Consider the following 18,786-nt stretch of genomic DNA (forward strand, 5'->3'; position numbering starts at 1 on the left):
TTAAGGCTGAAATAGAAACCGATTGTGAAGAAGAAGAAGAAGAAGAAGAAGAAGAAGAAGAAGAAGAAGAAGAAGAAGAAGAGCTAATTGCCAGGTCATCGGACAATTAAAAGGTAGCTTATCAAAAGTAGAGAAGCAAAGGTTGAACTAATTTCTTAACCAATAATCAATCACCAGTGAAAGCTTTGGCCGCTAAGCATCAAGCGTCACAGGAGACTTTCTCATGGTGGCCCTTTACAAGTTAAACTCCCATAATGCTCTCTGTTTGCCAACATGGATACGCCGGTAGCCCAAGTGACTGCTTCCTGGGTCACTAAGGTGTTAAACAGTGAGAAGCTCCACCTGCTGGTGCAACCAGGTAATACAGCTAAAGTACATTTTCTGACATTCTTGTCCTTTTGATTTACTCATAAATAAATTGTTTATTATGAACAACGATTAATCAGCAAACAATCGAATTAGTGCTCATGTGTAAGAGTAATAGATTACTTCAGTCTTTGGCTTTACAATGTTTTCAGGTAGTTAAAGATGCTAATGCTAAACTTCTCCGTTTGCAGCTTTGCAATTAAACACAGAACAATTTTCTTCTTCGTCTTCGGTTAGCCTCCGATACAGAATTTTCCACCTCGTCAGTTCACGGGACTGCTTCATTACGTCTGTTACGTATGAAACCGTGGTTGTCTGAATCCTCGTCGTACAGACATGTTAACAAGGTTAGGGCGACCTTAAAAGATGAGCATAAATAAGAAGTGAGAAGGCGAGTCCGACAGAGAGTGTAAAAGAGAATGAGCGAGAACAGCCCCTCCTAAGCTGGATCTAGTGGCCTGTGCCCTCCTGCTCTTAATCCTGGCTTCCAGCACATGACCCAGCTAACAGTATTATGGAGTGCTTTGATTAGACCTGCAGCTGTGCGCACGTAGTGGGAGCTGTGGCGATGGTGGTGGGGGGACACGGGGTCCTTCGCCACCACTTTACAGGAATGCCAAGCCTCTGCACAGACAGATTTACATGCACACACACATCAGCTATACGTTTAACCTCAGCGCACACGGCGGAAGAAAAGACACGAGACCGGCCGGATTAGGCCTCCGAGTCAGTGAGTCAGCGGATTACCCCGGCGCTGTTATTCTAGGTGAAAACCAACGAGTAATGCCGAAAAGCACGCTGCTAGCATTAGCCGATAGGCCGCAGAACGAGTTGCAGGAACGGCACTTAGAGAGGTCACAACAGGAAGGGGAGCTGCACATGACGACTACAGCGGCGGGACTTAATCGCATCCAGGGGTCTCGAAGGGGAGATGTTTGATTTTTAAGTTCCTGAACTATTATCTGTGTTTGTAATTGGTTTAAAAAATAACTTAAAGCACTGCCTGAGTGTTAGTACTCAAACGTGCTGGGAACATATACAAACCACATAACACCACACAGATCTGAAAACAGTCATTTATCAAGTGAAGATAAACTGTTTGTGGTTTTCTAACAATGAATCCTAAAGCCATGAAACTGATTAAACAATCAACACGACAAACTGGTGAAACTAACCTTGTCTCTGGCCAACAATAAGTTAAATTTATAGAGAACACAACTTTAAAATGAAGTTGATATTCTAAGACGGATACGGTGCAGCTGGATCCATTCTAGCGAAAAGACACCTGAACAAAAACTCAGCTTCGTTCCCAAACGATTGATGAAGACAGAAGCTGAAGGCAGATGTGTGCACCAACAAAAATCATAATCTTGAATGCAGGACTGCTGACAGAACAGAGACATTACGCGGCTGGAGTTTTACTACAAGTGCTCCGACTGCAGAAGAACGAACGGCCTAATCTTAAAATTACACAGTCAACAGTGTGTGACCGGCGTTATCTATCACATGTTTGCAGGTTGCGGTGCACGCTCGCAGCACATGGTGTCCACACACAGACTGTACTCTTCAGCTCTAGGGAGTGGCGGCGCTCGCTTTTGCATTCATGTGGCAGGTTTTCAAATCAGGTTCCACCCAGATGCACTTTATGATGCGAGTAAAACCGTGTCTGCCAATTTCTGCCCTAAAATACACAATAAATGCAGCAGCTGTAATCAAAGCTGATAAATTTCAAGTGAGCTCTTTTTACGGCGTCGCCTACACGTCACGCCCATTTTAGAATATCACACACGCATTGTTTTAATGGAGCGACTCCGGTGGGGAGGTATTTTTGGGGGACGCTGCCCTTTGAGGCTGTATGTGGCATGTGCTGCTTCTTTTGTGTCTGAACGCTGCTCGCTGCTGAGGGAAAGCCATTGTGACAAGTGGTCTGCTGGTGTTCCGGCTGACGGAGGGAAGGATGGAGAGGAGGGCGGCTTTGCCTGGGTCACCTCTAATCCTGTTGGAATAAATCATTTCCTTGAGACTTTTCCACCCATCGCCTCACATCAGAGCATCCTCCTGCCCAACCAGGAGAGGGCACACTGAAGCTTCGAAGCCTTTACCAGCAGAATTTAAAAACACAACAAGAAGTAGATGCTGTCTCTTCTAGTTTGTCTTGCTGCACCTCTTGGAGGCCCTGGGCTGCAGTTGTTTTCATTAAAAACTTGCTGATTTATACGTAGCTGTCAGTGCTGAAGTAATCCGCCATTTAAACGCGCTTACATAACTCATTCTCTCTTTGACATGGCTTTATAATGACCCAGTTATTGCCGCTATAACAAACATTGTGCCGTTACAGCAGAATTGAATATGCAGAGATCGCTGCGTGTCTCCAGCTAGAAGCATTCCCACTTTTAATTTGCCTTTTTTTTACTGCCGTGTATAAAGGAGGAACATAAAGCTGCATTAGAGCCAACGAGAGCTTCAGACCACGGCAACAAATCAGCGGGACATTAATGACGAGCCTAACCTTCACGCCGTAAACTTAACCTCAATTTGTGGTAAACATTAACAAGATAATACTTCAAAAACTTACTAGAGGTAAAACAGTTACTCGCTGCTCAGAACCTCCCAGGGTTCAGGTCAGCAAAGGTCAGATTCAAAGCAGGCAAGACATTTAAGACATATGCGTCAATAACATTCAAATATAATAACGGTAATCAAGAATGAATACTAAAGTAATGACCAAGTGCTGCTCTGGATGTCCGCTGCTTGACTTAAGGTCAGTATCAGTCTGATGTAATTAAAGGTGTGGAGCTTAGATGCGCTTTTGAGCTTAATTGGTAGATTCAGATCTCTCCGTCCAGCTCCGCACAATAAGACCAACAACTCTGCCGGTCCTCTGTGAACACTAAAAAGCCCGTCTTTGATGCTAAACTTTACCACCCTTAAAAGTGCAACTTGGCAGCTCATTAAGAGCCTGTTACCGATGCTAGTTATAATTAACCTTTAGAGCCCAAAGGACGACTTTGCATCCAAATCCACATCCCTCCTCCTGGGTTGAAATGCCTTTGAAGTACTCGCTGCAACAAAACTGCACAGCCTGACCTTTACCAACAATGCTAGCTGCTCGTCTTTGCAATCAAGTGTCGGCGGGAAAGAATAAAATTGCTGCAAATCTAGCTGTACGTCCATCTCCACATCTATTGTCTTTGCATAGATATGATCGATCACAAATTAAAGCTTAACCAGCGCTTTGCCACTTTGCATATTTGTACATGTCAAAAGAATAACATCACAAAGACAGACTGAATATCTGCCAAGTAATAATTTCTTTACCTGTTTTCACATTCCTGTTTCTCGGCTGAATGAGTCATTATGTCCCCAACGCAACCTAAAAACTAACATTTGCCTGGTTTGGAGTCTCTCCACAAGGCGGCTAATGTATGCTCACACTTAAGGGAATAACACACGACATTTATTTCCATTAGGCAGGAAGCACATCTATTGTTTTTTTTCCCCCAGAATTTGCCATCATCACGGTTGTCATATTGCCAGACAATCTCCCCAGCGCATTTATGGAAAAACATCTTCTCTGCCAACATTTTATAGTGAGATACCTGTACAAATATATTAGTTTAATCATGCTAAATATTTGTTTTCCTGATATAAAGGCTAATAGAAAAAAAAATCTGGAAGTTTATCAAGTCAAACGGTAAAAGATCCGGATAGCCTAGACTGTCCCAAAAATAAAAAAAAATAAAAACATAACAACCTATTTAAAATGACAAAGACTAAAGGCAGGAAAATCATCAGTCAAGTTTTAAATGTATATATATACTCCTTAAAATCACACTTTCAATGCAAAACTAACAGAAAAAGCCTCAGCACTGAGGGAAAAATGCACCCCATGGTATATTTTGCAAGCCACAAACACAAGTGTTTATGTGCAAAGATTATGTTGACAGGTTTGTTGACTACAGTTCAGGCTGAAGCCAGTTAAGCCTTCTCAGTATTACCGGTGCATTGAGAGGAGCGAGGGGGCGGGGGGTCTCTTCTGCAGAGCTGGAATGTGTGAAACGTTATGAAGATGTCATCACCTGTTCAGTACATGGAACCCCGGAGATTTTCACCGATATCTGAACCTCGTCCCCCCCACAGTCCGCTGGTCTGACATTACCCCAGAAAAGCATCTCAGCCCGCGGACGGAACCTGTTTATTCTACGCACGCACCACTTTGAGTGTTTTCCCCGGGGTTCCTCGTAGTACTGAAGTATTTTTGGTGCCAGTGCACTTTCCAGGCTCCGTTCCAAAGTGCTTCTCGTTTCCATCGTAGATCTAAAGGGGACCAATTGTACAATTTACCATTATTGGAAAAACGAGGGCAAAGAGACCTGCATTTAGACCACTAATCATATCCTCCGCTCGGTTTGAATGCTCCGAGTAATTCCTCTGTAAAAAACAATTAAACAGCCCCTAATACTGTATTGGGCAGTCTCAGCTTGTTAGAGCTTACTGGCATGATTCAGTGCAATCAGCGAATGAGATCACATTTCCACAACACGACACAATTAGATTTAAAGCAGGTGAAACGAAGGACACGACGCACGTTAAAGTCACGAGCATGCCGATGGACACTGAGTACAGGAACAATGGTGGATAGAAATACTGTTAATAATTTGAATATGTTGTGTAGTTTAATCAGTGCTAGAGCAGTTATATGATGTCAGACATCCCTGTTGGGGGTCGACATTGCTTTATTAACGTAACCACAACATCTACGTAACGCTTTATGTGCTTTCTAACATGGAATTATGTAAAAATACAGAGATGCCACAATGACAAGCCACCATCTCTAAAACTAGGAAATGTGTGGACGACATTGTTTACACAATCAAACAACGTGTCAGTGTGACTACACCGACCTACTGAAGGGTCAACGAAGCTCTGACAAAATTAGCTTTCTGAATGCTGTGTTAAAAAAGTGCCGGAGCTAAAAATGCATTAACCCTCTAAACAACCCAAAACCCACCAGCTGGGTTTTAAAGGCATTTGAAAAAAGAGGAAATGCTGAAATTATGCCTTTTAACAGAATCACCATTTTCATTCTACGTGTCTCATTTTTAAATATAACCTATGTTTACGCCAACAACGTCCTCCGAGGCCGAGCAGAGGTCTAAATCCTCAACCAGGACTACAAGGAAGCTGTGGAGGACGACCAGGAGGCGAGAGATGGCGACAGCAACGAGATTAGAGGAGGACTTGAAGGAGCACAGAAGCTGCTCAGAATCTCTCGTAAGAGGGACGACTGTCAGATCCTCGGTGTCAGCAGGAACGGCACCGAGCAGGAGATCTTTAAGGCGTACAGAAAGCTGTGGCAGCCTGATAACTTCCAGTCCAAAAAGAAAGAAACGAAAAAGAAGTGTATCGACATGGCATCAGCTAACGAGGTTCGAATTCAGCGGCTTTTTGGCTGAACTGGGATGAACTGCAGGCTGTGTTCACACCCAGCAGGTGGACATTTGAAAACAAATTTAAAAAATAAAGGTAGTTAAATATCCACAGTTTGTAAAGGTGCCATTTTTAGTGCCTTGGTAAGATCTGTTGTACATTTATTAACATTTTCAAAATAAATAATGAAAGAATTTTAACTGTTGTTTGCTTGTTTCGATGATTTATGGCGTTCTAAATGTGTCGTGCTGTTTCCACAGAGGTGCAGTGAAAAATGAGCAAACAGCGAACAAAAACCCGACCAGACGGTTACAATCAGCCGATACCTTGACGTCCTCTCTGCTGGCATGATGGATGCATGTCACCCAACAGCTCATGTCTGTATTTTCAGTGCACCTGATGGAAACTGTGCAAACATTACCTAACAGAGGACAGACTGCTCAGAGCACATACCTTCATGTCACTCTTATCTCACACAGGATCATTTAAAATCAATTGCTCAGCATTCCATTGTTCCGCCCAGCTCATTCCCACCCTGCTCGATGGCCTCTGGATAGACACCACTGGACTCGGTCTGACAACTGCCCCCACCTTCCAGCCTCCCTCGCTGCTTTTTGAGGTGTCACATATCCACCACTCGCTCTTGTTGCTAAAGGCGGTGGGAAGGAGGAATGATTTGGCCAGAAATAGCAGCGTCACATGAGCGTGTGCAGTGACCAGTCAGCCAGCTGCTCATCCTTACATGGAGCAATGCCCCATCCGTACAGTCAAATGCAAATAGGCGGTAACGTTATCAACACAACAGTATTAACGGGTGCAGACGGGTCATTCATATCCTCACACGCTTCACTACTCCCCAGAGTAAAGCTGAGAGAGCGTGTGAAGTCAAAACGCACACGTGAGGTCACACCTGTTCAAACATCTATACTGCAGGATTAGTTATTAAAAATAGACGTTTTGTCGATGCAGTGCAGCCCACCCTGTCCCGCTGGAGAGTTAAGAGATAATTTGTTGGTAATATGGACGTAGTTTTGTTTCCAACAGGCAAAAAATAGCAATACCTGTCATTGACAGATCACCCTAAACGCCAGGAATAGCTTCTCTCAGGCTTCTTTAAGTGTTTCCTCGCATGCTTTGCCATCAAACACCTCACACTGACCCCAGGCCTCATTAGTGTCCAAGGTGCTCCCGAAAAACGTCCATAAAGCGAGAAGAACGGCAGAATAATGTCCATTCTACCTTCCATAAATAAAACCACAAAGCCTCATGGTTTAGCAGTAAGCCTGTCATTAGCATAGTTAACACCAGGCCAGCACCCAAACAAGAGACGCTCTGTGTGACAGCGCTTTGATACGGACCCGGCCGCTTACAGAAGGCCACCAGAAACACTACAGAACAGCTCTCATGGCCTGAGTGGAGGGCACAAACGGGGCCAGCAGCAGCACAACGGGTCAGAGCAAATGATGCAACTCGCATAAGCGGAAACGAGCTAACGAGGGTAATAAATGCCTAATTGTTTCATTGTAAGATGGTTTTCCCTTTTTTCATGGGAACAATCCAGAGGTTTTGTCTTTAGGGAGGCAATAACCTTAAGGATCGAGGGTTTCTTGTTAGCATCACCCCTAACGAGTTAAATGAGGGTCTCTCCGCTTCAAAGAAACCGAGACGGGCAAACTACCAGGAAGCCTATGGCGAGGAGCGTGATTAAATAACTGAGTCAGTGCTCGCTGTAAATGCCCAGATTTGTGAAGAAGACAGAGGAAGAAAACCTTCAAAACTACCACAGCCGTTGTGTAAGGACAAAGTCTCAGCATTACGAGCTATTAAGGCTCACTTATGGGTCAGAGAAGAATGCTGGCCTACGTGACAGCGGTAACAGGAGGACAGACGATGCAAACATTTTTTAATCGGTCGTCGGCGTAGACACGAGACAGGAGTTCCCTGAAACCAGCTGCATGCATATGTATGTGTACAAGCCGCAAATATTTAAGTGTATAAACGCAGCCTCGAGTGCTTTTGTGTCCGGGCGACTTAGATCTCATTAAACGCTGAGATAAAAACTTAAACCAGTGGTTGTAAAGTAGTCAAAGAGCTGAAATGGTTCTGATTATTTCCCAAAGCTTTAATGTTACCCCGACCCCGAAGCGACGCTTAAATTAAACGATCAAAAAAACCCAAAACACGGCGATTCTCTAGTTTGTTTTCAGCTTCTTCCTCCGTCGCTGACAGCCAGCAGCTCGCCCAACGCCTGCTCCTCTCCTCTTAACAACACTCACAGCGACCTTTTCTGTCCACGGCGCCCGCTCTGACCTTTGTTAATAAGAAATGAAAAGGCGTGTTATCGGCGCCGCATGATCAATGGCACGCTTTAAGCAGGTCTTCAGCAGCGACGTCGGTGCGAGCAGACTCGGAGCGACACGCACCAACAGCATGAAGCGTCGCACTCTTTCCCCGCTATCATGTGATGTTGCCATGGCGAAGGAGGGCTCAGACATAACAGGGCGATTGTGCTCCGAGGGCGAGGTGGGCCGATCAGAGAGACAGTCTGTTCTCTGGCTGTGACACCGCCAGCCCCGGTGCCAACTGCCCTTCCGCCTACAGGGACGCGGACCCGCCCACCGGCAGAAGGACCGGTCTGCACGGGGGCCCCGCCATCATGGAAACCACAGCAGCAGACGCCGTTTCCATTCACGGCGTTCTCACGTCTCCCCTTTCACGCTGAGCCACAAGGTCGAGGACGTTTCTTCTTTCTGTCAGAATTCACTTTTTTCAATTTATTTGAAATTCCCACTGCCTTTCATACTCCTACACGGGCCGCTATGCTGAACAAAATCACATGAAAAACATCCTTTTAGAGCGAGAGTCCAATCTCAAGTTACAAGGTGACGTCTTTGAGCTGCTGTGGCACCAATAAATCAGTTTATCATTAACGCACTGCAGATTTAAACTCTAAAACAGTTGGACAGTAAATCAATTAACCGATAGCTATTTCGATAATTGATTATTATTCAAGTAACTTTGCAAGTGCTAGACTCTCAGATAAATGATTTTTCTTGCTCTTGTACTGAATATCTTTAGCTTGTGGACTATACGTTGAATGTGTCTCCTGAAGTTCTGCAAAACCCTGATGGGATAGTTTCCCCCCATCTTCTGCAAAACATTTACTTTAAACAATTATATGCATACTAATTGTTGAACATAGCTAGCCCTACTGTGGTGCTCGTATAATAAATATGTTTGAGATCATTCAGAAACGCTGTTAGCATCACGTAGTTTATCCACCAAAGAGCACCGACAAGCTGGAAAGTGTCGCGTTTAGTTAGTAAGCAGATGTAAATATCAACTCTTCTTATCAAACTCTGTGAACTCTCTTAGCATCTACATCAAAAATCCAGTCAGAATATGTACTTATCTGTGGCCATGTGGCTTTTAACATCAGCAGCATTTGCCAATTTTGCTCGTTTAAACTGATTTTCCACCACTTTGCATGTTTTGCAGACAACACTGACGCATCATTAACTGTTCACATCTTCACAAACAGCTGCTACTTATGCACTGATTGAGCAACATCATCGTTTATCTGCAGTCACGTTTCTGACCACCGAACGAGTAAATGTTCACCCTCTTGCAGCTGTTCTGATCTCCACCAAGATCTGGGTTTATACGAGATTACACCTCCACAATTATGCATCACAGTTTGTGTATTAACTCTACCGAGCGTGTCTACAACACAAAGGCTCTCTGGTTGGAGAGAAATGCACCACAGTAATGCAGTATTTATTCTCTCGTGGAGTGACAGGCGTAAAGTGAGTTTAACTCTTGTTTTGGAGCTGGGCCCAAAACATTACTTGACTTTAAAGTGAAATCTGAAACAATGCAATTAGCAAAACCACAAAGGCTGCAATTTAGGACATAGGAGTTGCGGTTAATAGATAATGAGGCTGTAATTAAATTATATTTCATTCCAGCAGATTGGAACGTATGACAACTGATGGGTGCATACCACAGAGCTCAGCTGACACAAACCACAGAGTTGAAACCGTCTCGCCAAGTCCCACATTCGATGTTATCTGAAGTGATAATGCTCTGTTGCATGTTTTAAATCAAACACACAGTGAACACTGAACTGAGGCATCACTTTTAAGAACTACAATGCGAGGAAAATTAAAAATATCTGTCAGAAAATTTCCCCAAATCGCTCAGCCCTATCAGGTGCTAAAGTCATAGAAAGTTCCTAGAAGCCAAACTTCCTGTGCACGTGTACTGAGAGCGAGCGCAGCCCGATGGAAACCAGTTTGCTCTCTCAGCATCTTGTTGAACATGAAAACATTACACAATGTACACATACCTCCTCCATGCGAACAAACAGCTCCCCCCCACCCGCTCTGCTGACAGCCCGTTCAAAACACAAGCCTCGGTCGCCTGACTTAGCTGCACGTTAAACGCGCTCCGTGTTTGTTGTGAAGCGGTCGGATTTATGGGTTAGCGCAGAAGAGAGGCTCTATTGACTGTGTGGTCTGAGCTGTGGCTGCGCCCTGTCGCCACAGAACCGGCAATTTAGTGTGAATCACTCTGCCTCGGTTGTTTTTTTTTGTTTTTTTTCAAAAGGGTTATGCTTACAAAAGGAAGGTCAAAGTACAGTCAAATATGAACAATCCACCCATACGGTGTCTGTGAACCCACCTTGATTCTACAAGATAGTGATGGAAATGCTTTAATGAAGCCTCCGTCAGAGGAAGGGCATGTTTCCTGTCTGCCAAACCTGTGTGGTGACAGAATAACTGCAGCAGAACCACGCAGAGGTTGAGCTGAAATATTTCTTGGAAAGCGTTAGCAAATCAGACTGCTTCCAACGCTAAGCAGCAGATTACCCACCTGTGTGACTGACTGGGAGAACTTCACATTTTTATAAATCCCTGCATGACCGAGTGGAAGCTTAGAGCCTCTTTCCGGGCAGGCTGGCTGCTTTTCAAGAGTTATTAGTTTATGTGAGGCACGAATGTGGGTGATCAGGAGCTGCAAATAAATTCTAGTACGGTTTCATTATTAGTTAAGCACAGGATGAACCGAAGGCCGAGCGGCTAAGGCTCAAACCACACGAGGACAAACAGCCGGAGCAGCGAGTCCCCGGCTGACCGGGCCTTTACTGCTTGTCCTCTGTTTTATGAAGACGCAGAAACATTTTTCTTATCACAGAATCTGGTCAACAGAAGCTCCAGACTTTGCACTTTTCAACCACATCGAGCCCAAGTGATGCTAAAGTGTGTGAAAACAGAGGGAAGTCATTAATAAGCCTATCTTATCATAATACGCCTTCATATCTGTCTTATAACCTTTAAGGCTAGACAAGATAGAGCAATCAGCGGAGCTGGTTCTTCCAGTTTACGAGCCCCCGCTGTGTGAAAGCACCGAAGTTAAATCTTCTCAGCGAGGCACTTATGAGAGAACAGGACTGAAGGGAAACCATGTGAAGTGGTGGCAGACCCCGGCATTCTTGGTCTTTCTCACCGTTTCTTATCATCGTACGCAGATTGATGATTAACTCGAAGCCCATTCTGGCTGCTTGGATGCCGTGTACTTCCACTGCTATTGTACGCTGCAGGATAACTTATCTTTATTATGACATTTGTGTATGATATATGAAACAATACACAGAGCTGCAAGCGAGTGAACAAATGAGAATATAATGTCAGGCTTAACACATGATAAATAATACTACGAGCTCTTATTTAGTTGTGTTTAGTGCACGTGTGTAGGTTCTGCTGTGTCGTAGTGAAGCTACGTTGGTTTTGTAATTAAGTTTGAGGTGCTTGTACTTTGACTATCTTCAAATTCAAGCTTCAAGACACTTTATTGTCTTTATAAACGGGAAATTCAGTGGGAAATGTTGAATATTTTGCTCCACTGCACTGATTTGACAGCTATTATTAAATAGTTATTTTACAAATTCAGATTTTACATCAAGCAGCAGCAAACGAGGACGTTTTAATCTGTCTGTATTGATTATTTTTACCTTTAAAGCTTTGTGTTTTTACCAATAATGCACTTTAATTAAGTAGTAATATTTCAGCACTTTTACTTGTGACTGAACATTTTTGCAGCGTGATATGTCTATCCTGTGTGAGTAAATAATCTGCTGCATTGTTTCTGCTACTCTTCCCATATCTCTGTATGTTTTCTTAATGACAAACAACCATCCATCATGGTGAGCTGCAGGAGCTTCAGCAGCAGGAACATATTGTGTGCCATCACAGAAATAAAAAAGAAAAAAGATAAGTGCATGTGAACAAGCCCTGTTTGTGTCCCTGTCTGTCTGTCTGTCTGGATGGATGGATCTCCCAGGGAGCAATTAAGACTCTCCACAGACAGGGGAAGTGACCTGAGGCACTTGTGAGACGGCTCAGGTCGCCCGGTCCCCACTTCTTATTATTATTGGGCAATGGGGCGGCAGTGGTAGGCGCTCTAGTGCGCATGCCCCGCTCTCTGACCCGCCTTGTCGTCAAACAGTGTCTGCAGCTCTGCGCACGAAAAGCCCAACAGACAGAGGGGGAAATGAACTCGCGTGATTAACAGGCGAGTGATTAAAACGCTCAGTGAAAGCGGCGACTCTCTCTCCGGGCCAAGTCCCTTCTCTTTTCCCTACACTGGTTCCGAGAACGAGGCCGCCAGACACCGGAGATGAATCGGTGCTATTGTGATTCCGTGCCGCCGTCGGGATGTGGAGCCACACACACGTGTAGCTGCTCCATTCACTCCTGCGCGGTGGCAACAGTCTTAACGCACGAACCAAACGTCGCACCAACGGCGATTGTTTTGGTGATATTAATGAGAAACCCGAGCGGCTGATTTAACACGGACACGCGTGTATTTTCGCGCTGTATTCACACTTACCAGGCCCGCTCCTTCCTTAAAAACGCATCCACTCGCCACAAAGAAAATGCGCACAGAAAGTGACCAAACGAGACAGAAACCACAGCCGCATTGGGAAAACACACATGGGCAGCGGGTTTTTTTCTCTCCTGTCTCTCTCTCTCGCTTTCTCTCATAGACAAAATGTACTTACCGACGAAATAGGACACCGTTGAAGAAGGGGGGTGAACTGTGCCGTTCCTCTTCGCCTCCACGCCTCTAGATCTCAGCCTGTATTCTCCCAGAACCGTTTCTACGTGGGCTGCGTCGAAAAAAAAGGAAAAGAAAAATGTCAGATTCCAGCAGTGGCCGTGTCGCTCGCTTCTCCCCTCCTTCAGGAATGGTGGTTGCCCCCCTCGGCCGACTTCATGCGACCATGTTGCCCTGAATGTCGCCTGCTGCTGCCGCCGCCGCTGCTGCTCTCATCCGGGCGTTTAGGGATTGAGCCGTCCGTCGTCTCGGCAGCGCTCAGGATGACAGCTTTGGGATGAAGGAGGGGGGGAATAGCGTGAGACAGAGAAGGAGAGAGAGGAGAGGAGAGGAGAGGAGAGGAGAGGAGGAGGGGGGGAGAGAGAGGAGCAGTGGTCAATCTGGTGAGGGCAAGGTTGGACCATATGGTGGGACGCAGTGCCATTAATGTGCGCAATGGAGACGGAGGTTAAAATGGATTTTAAAAAACAAGGCGTGCGTTTTGACCATTAAATCTGGTTACATCTGTTGATTTTGATTTGCAGTGTCACAACTTCCCTTTTAAATCAGTGTTGCTCACATGTTTATCCAAAGATAGAAGCCATTTTTTTGTGGTTACAAAAGACGACCGAATGTGTTTTTGTTTTTTTTTCTCCGCGTAATGACCCAAACCAAGGCCCCAGTGAACCGAGTGCACCTTCTGATCTAATTACCAGCAAACACGCTGTTCTGTTCCTGTCCTATAGTCTGCTTTCATTGTGGATAATGTGTATGGTTAGGAGTGGGAAGGACCAGAGCCGAGCGGAGGAATCCGGCTTTACGCGTCTGTCAGATTTCTGTACAAATCGGGTCATTCATTTTTTAATTTATTTTGCGAACAATCACCATTGATGGTGTTTTTTAGGTCTTAAAGATGAAATTTGGGTCGCGTGTGCTGACTGGGTGCACGGTAATGTTTAATCCGTCCACATATTGCCATCTATTATGACTGTGGCCACGTGCGCAAGGCATAAATGTGTTACGTAACCGGCCGAGCCAGTCAACAACAGTGGGTGGGAGAGAGAGAGACAGGGAGAGAGGGAGAGAGAGGGGGGAGGAAGAGGAGGAGGAGGGGTCGTTTGGAGGGTAATTAAACCAGACTCAAAGCTGAGATTTGCAACTTTCACAGTTATACTGAATAATTAGAAAATGGACAGTTTATAGAAACCCAACGTGCCAAATGGTTCCGATTTAACCTTTGATTTCTCCACGAGGTGATTCAAAGTTTAACACAACCACCCCACAAAAAATAAAGTTTGAATCATGCCATGTGTTTAACTGAGATGTAGCAGCGCTGCAGTGTGTGTGATCTGAGAAATAATTTCCCTTTTCCGTTTGTGTAAACGGCGGGTCTTGTTGAGACACGACTCAGATCCATTCAGCCCGTGGTTGGTTGGGTGGAACAAGTGACTGACTCTCCACAGACTCTCACACACGCCTAGATGGGCCAACGGTATTATTCCACAGTGGTCCGAACGCTCGTATAAATTCACTCAAAGTACACGAGGCCCCAGCAGAGGACGATCTAGCCGGTTGAGCAACTTTCTCTACTCCCAACACATCCAGCTTTTCCTGTAAAGTGTCCCAGAGCAGATTCACAGTAATGAGAGGACCGAGACGATAAACCACAGTTTATATATTCAGCTGTATTTTGGGGGTTTACGCTCGCCCACCAGCCACAACATTAAAACCACAGACAGGTGAAGTGGATCTTCTCATTATGCAACGTTCCACTGGGAAACCTCGTGTCCTGGCATTCATGTCAACACCCACTTCAACATTGTTCTCGACCGAGCAGACGTCAGAGGCCCCACCCTGCATCCCACAGGACCCGACATCTCAAACCCAGACGCATCGGGATGTCCCGTGCCCCGACAGGTTGGAGCTGTTCCGATGGAACAAACCAGATCTACGCGATGTTAGGCAGGTGGTTTTAAAGTGTTGTGGCTAAGTGGTGTGTATTTTCAGTTGCCACAAGCCGCCCTCCTCATGCCCTGAAGGACTCTCCTACAGACACAAACACGAGCTCTCAAGCAGGTGAAGCGCCGTATCTAGAAGGAGAGCAAGTTTAGAGTACTGAACAGGATGTGCTGCTCGGACTGGGCTCAAGAAATATTTAAATATACCACATTAACTTGGGTTTATCTGTGCACAAAGAGGTTTCAGAATCCTGACCTGAGTTGGTCCAAACTCAGAGATACATAGAGATTGACAGACAGATCTTGGATAAATTCAAATTATCCAGTAGCTACAGTCAAGAAAGACAAGGAAACCAGTGTACAGAAGAACGTGCAATCAACGTGCAAATCATGCTGGTAGAAGAAATAAGGTGCCAGAACTGCTGTTATTTACAACAAAGGTGCAGCATTGTTAGTATTTACAATAAAGGTGAAATATTGCCAGTGTTTTCAATAAATAAGAGTATTTAAAAATGTAACTAGGAGGGCTGTTTGGGTCCTGGTGGGCCAGAATTATTGGCTTCATTGAGAGATAAAATGACCAAGGTCTTGGTTACACCCATGGCTGCTTGGGTCACATTCTGGGCAAAGTTGGGCAACAATCTTCTATAAAAAAAATGCAGTTGGACTGAGTTTAACGTGTACAGAGTTTGCATTGATCCTCTCGCCGCTAAATGACACTCAGGTCTCAGAAAAATCATCCTCCCAGTTTTATATTTCTAGTAAAAGAGCAGCCTTAATGCAAAAGTTTGTCTTTATCACTCATAAATGAAGCAATCTTGTTCAAAATATGACCTTTTTTTTGTTTTTTTCTTGTGCCTGGGGTCAACATCTCGTGCCTCAGATGTCCCGTCTGCCTCTCTAGCAGCCACACAACAAATATCACATCTACACCACAGTTCCAGGAAATCGATCCTCTTTGTTCTTGCTTTCCTGGAGTCGTCTCGTACCGAGTTAAGTTCTATTTGGCGACTATTGTATTTACTGTACAGTCTGTGTTGTTACGATAAAGAACCACTAAATCTGTCCAAAAAAAATAAAACGCTGTTTTACAGCAGATAGATCAGAGTTGCGTAATTAACTGCAAACAGAAATTGTGTGTAAAAGCCATCAATTAGGGGAACTAGGGCTTAGCGTTTGTCACACTAGATAATGCGTGCGTTCTCTGCCAGTCTCGTGTCCAGACAGGCCGGGCTGGGCGCGGTGTTTACCACATTTTCTGAATACACTCCCACCCCTCAAACAAACCTTTACTCTAAATGCGTCACATGTGGTATAATCTTTATGGCTTCCCAAAATCAACAAATAGATTTCATAATCTAGTGATACGAACGGCAGAAACCAAACAGCACGATTCAGAATTCTGTGACACGTTTTTTTTACGGCTGTCATTTTGTTCCTCCGAGCTCTGCACATGTTGAATCTGCATTTTCCACTTTTATCAGTTGTTTATGATGCAATAAATGTTTATCCTTGGTTTTCTTTCGGTGCTGTACTTCATGCTCACATACTTTCTTTTTCTATTTAATAAAAACAAACTTTGGAACATCATCATGCTGCAGCCCAGTTACATAACGCCCACCACTGGGAGCTATATTGTTTCGTCCTTACTTGAATGGTTACCATAGTGTTTCTTGCTGTATACGTCTCACGCTGGCTCGTGGTCGTTTGCCAGCTCACCCGCTGCATTAAGAGAGATTTTTGGCGACAGTGCAATGAATGAAAAATCAACACTGACATGCCGTCACCATATAGATGCAGAAGAATCTCAGTATTCATAAGGAGCTGCATGCTGACTTGGCCCCTTGGATGAAAGTAATGTAAAGTGAAGGGGTTACAACAGCTTATAGAGTGCAGCCATGTTAGTGGCACAGAATATGCCAATCTATTATTTATTTTTTGTATTGTGTATTCATATGATGTTGGTGTTACTTCACATGGACCTTGGCCCACCTAAGTCGTGTCTTCCAGCTAATGACATGTAGCAGGGCAGGTATAAAAGTTAGGTAATTGCTTTCGGTGTGGTGTCGGTGCACGTCTCACGCTGCACTGTTGGAGGCCAATAAATGCCACTATTGGGGCTTTAAATCTTACATCCGTCTCACGCCTCTCTGGCAAAAACTTGAAAGCGCTGCCAGTTGAACTGGCAATGAATCCGACCTCTATTTCAGCCCCACTTAGACTTCTGTTAAAAACGGAGCCCATTCAGATAAACCTCATGTGGAATATATTAAAAAAAAGATCTATTTTCATACCTGTTAATATCATAATTGTGTGGTTCTCACATCTGATTTTATTTACTCCTGTTTGTAAATTTATTCCTAAAGGTTACTGAAAACATGAATTATGTGATTTTTTTGTGCATCTCTACTACAAAATCTTCTCCCCATTTGCTTCCACCCTGGTTACAGTTTTTTTAAAATCAAAAATAATAACAAAATGTTCTCAACAAACCATAAAGCCTGTCAGCAATATCCACTTTCCTGGTCTTTATGTTTATAGGAGAACAATTGTTGCTTTAATTAAAGATTGTGCATATGAGTACACACTAATACTAAGCATCTAACAGGATATGTTCCACCTCACCTTGTCAAAGTTATGTGCAACCCAGAAGCTTCCACCTTTCTCTTATTCATGCTGTACAGGTGAGACGTCTCCATGTTATTCCCCCCGACTATATTTTCTGTATAACCAAGTTTTTGAATACAAGCCTCGGTTATTTTTACTTCGAGTTGAAATGTTTTCTCCACATGCTCTTCGGGGAACTACTGTATATGAGTAACACCACACTGTGAGGCCTCTGTCTCGACCTTTACAGACTGTAGACGTCCATCATCCACTCCGGTTGATGTTGGATGTGATTCATACTCTATAATCTGAGAGGACACCTGATGCTGATTTTCCTACTTCTGACACTTTAAATGTTTTTAATGTTAATTTGAATAGACCTAAAGTATTCAGTTAATATGTCAAATATTTGCTGCCATCTTGTGGCAAAACGTGGCATATTTGTACCGCTCACTGCTTTTCATTCTTCCCCTTTACTGTATGACTGATGTGCCTACATGTATATAGGAGCTCAAGGACCTTACGCTTCCCTTTATGGATGTTAAGTATATAAATCTCATCTGATTCATGTCTTTAGGGAGTTTTTTTACACTCATCCATCTTTTATTTTCACCTGTGCAGGCCAGCAGACACAGAGAGGTTTACATTTATCTAAAGGAAACACTCAGATCTACTCTTAAATCTGCTGTTATGAAATATAAACTAAAATGCAAAGAAATTTGTGGTCTATTAAATCCTACTTTCCCCGATAGCATGCACATGAGGGCACATCCTCCAATAAAATGTTCATGTATATATATTTCAGTGTGTAAATTAAATTACAGCGCTATATGTTGGTTATGCACAGAAATCTGTTTTGAAGTTTAGAAATTAAAGTTTCTGTCTTTTGCTGGGAGTTATGTGCCAGACTCTTTCTCAGCAGGGCAGGGACTTCCTGAGCTTAATTAGTGAGCTTCAGAGATGCTGGAGGCAGATTTTGCGATCATTCAACAGAGCCAGACGCACGGTTTCCCTATTTGTAGTCTTTAAATTAAGTTAAACCCACTAGCCTGCTGGTGGTTACTTAATATGTAGCTCACAAGCACAACAGTGGCATGGATCTCACCTAGACCTTTCACATTAAGATGCCACATCTAAAAAAAAATTGTCATTTAATCTTTTACCACCAGAGAAAACCATACATCCATGTGGCTTCAAAAAGCCTAATGGTTGTAGGTTTTGTTTGAACATTGAGGGGGCAGGATAAAACTTCATTTTCTGCTTATCTGCGAATTTTTATGCACCAATTTGTGTCTTTTCTGCATTAATTTGTGGTTAAAATATGTTC

The 18,786-nt window shown here is 44.0% G+C and overlaps 1 protein-coding gene across 2 annotated transcripts in view; it reads right to left on the reverse strand.

Moving 5' to 3' along the window:
- slc20a2 (solute carrier family 20 member 2) overlaps window positions 1–13,190 on the reverse strand; it is a 51,078-nt gene extending 37,888 nt beyond the window's left edge. Inside the window, exon 1 of one of the 2 annotated variants that reach the window (XM_008288127.1) lies at window positions 12,860–13,190. The gene's annotated coding sequence lies outside the window, so the exon portion shown is untranslated. Of the gene's footprint in view, window positions 1–12,687; window positions 12,793–12,859 lie in introns of those variants that run through there. The other variant, XM_008288128.1, reaches the window with a different exon arrangement.
- Between the last annotated feature and the right edge of the window lie 5,596 nt (window positions 13,191–18,786).

Source organism: Stegastes partitus, unplaced genomic scaffold (assembly GCF_000690725.1).
Source record: "Stegastes partitus isolate 25-593 unplaced genomic scaffold, Stegastes_partitus-1.0.2 Scaffold543, whole genome shotgun sequence".
In the NCBI taxonomy this organism is placed as follows: domain Eukaryota; kingdom Metazoa; phylum Chordata; class Actinopteri; family Pomacentridae; genus Stegastes; species Stegastes partitus.